This window comes from Mandrillus leucophaeus, unplaced genomic scaffold (genome assembly GCF_000951045.1).
Source record: "Mandrillus leucophaeus isolate KB7577 unplaced genomic scaffold, Mleu.le_1.0 Scaffold75, whole genome shotgun sequence".
Classification (NCBI taxonomy): domain Eukaryota; kingdom Metazoa; phylum Chordata; class Mammalia; order Primates; family Cercopithecidae; genus Mandrillus; species Mandrillus leucophaeus.
The window spans coordinates 1,204,095-1,205,135 of NW_012108141.1; positions in this window are offsets into that span (position 1 = coordinate 1,204,095).

Genomic DNA, 1,041 nt, shown 5'->3' on the forward strand with positions numbered 1-1,041 from the left:
GTCTAACAACAAAAAATCGAAAAAACTCTATATGGTTTTCACATGATTAAAAGCCGGCAAAATATCAAAGATGACTAAATTTCATTATCATTACACATCTCTGAGTGTTCCATTGATGGTCCAGCAATGTTTGTAAGAGTAATAACGTTTACACAGTCCACAAATTATTATCTATTTATGAAATAAAACTTATTTTTTCTTGCCTTCATTTTAGCATAATCAGTAATTACATTGTTATAACCAATATTTGCACATAATTTATGTTCTAGTGATAGTAATGTCAAATGAGACTCCCTTTTTAGTTATTCTTCTTAGTTTTTTTTTATTAATTTCAACTTGGAGAAATTTTCTCCTGCTGAGAAAGCGGCAAACAAGATTGTCAATAAAATATTTTTTTAGAGATAGGATGTCTCTACGGTGCCCAGGCCGGTCTCAAACTCCTGGCCTCAAGCGATCCTCCCACCTTGTCCTCCCAAAGACTTGGATTACAGGTGTGAGCCACCATGCCCAGGGAATAAAATTCTTAAGTTAACATTTAGATTCAAAAATAAATCTCAAATTTTATTTACTACATTAAAATCTTTTAATGAGGCTGCATACAATTATCACTTTGCAGAAAGTATTAAAACCATTTTAATGTAAGCATATAGATTATCATTTGTATCACCATTTTCACTGTTAAGCAATGCCTAGAGCCTGAAGAATCTTTCATGTGCATGCACATGTGTGTGTGTGTGAGTGTGTGTGTGTGTGTGTTTTACTAAAGCATGGAGCCCAGGACAGGGTCCCCTCTAGTTCAGTCTAAAGGCAGAACTGCTTCCCTTCTTGTAATGGCTTTCCTTAGAATTACATCTAAACTCCTGACCAAGAAATATAAGGTCTTACATGGTCTGACTTCTCTCAGCTCTGAGCCCTCATCACCCACTGCTCCTGTTTTGTTCAATGGTCTTTGATCTGCTCCTCAGACTCCACAAACTCCTTCTTGTTCAGAAACTTTCCACTGGCTCTTACCTCTGCCTAATACAGCTGCTTTCAACTACA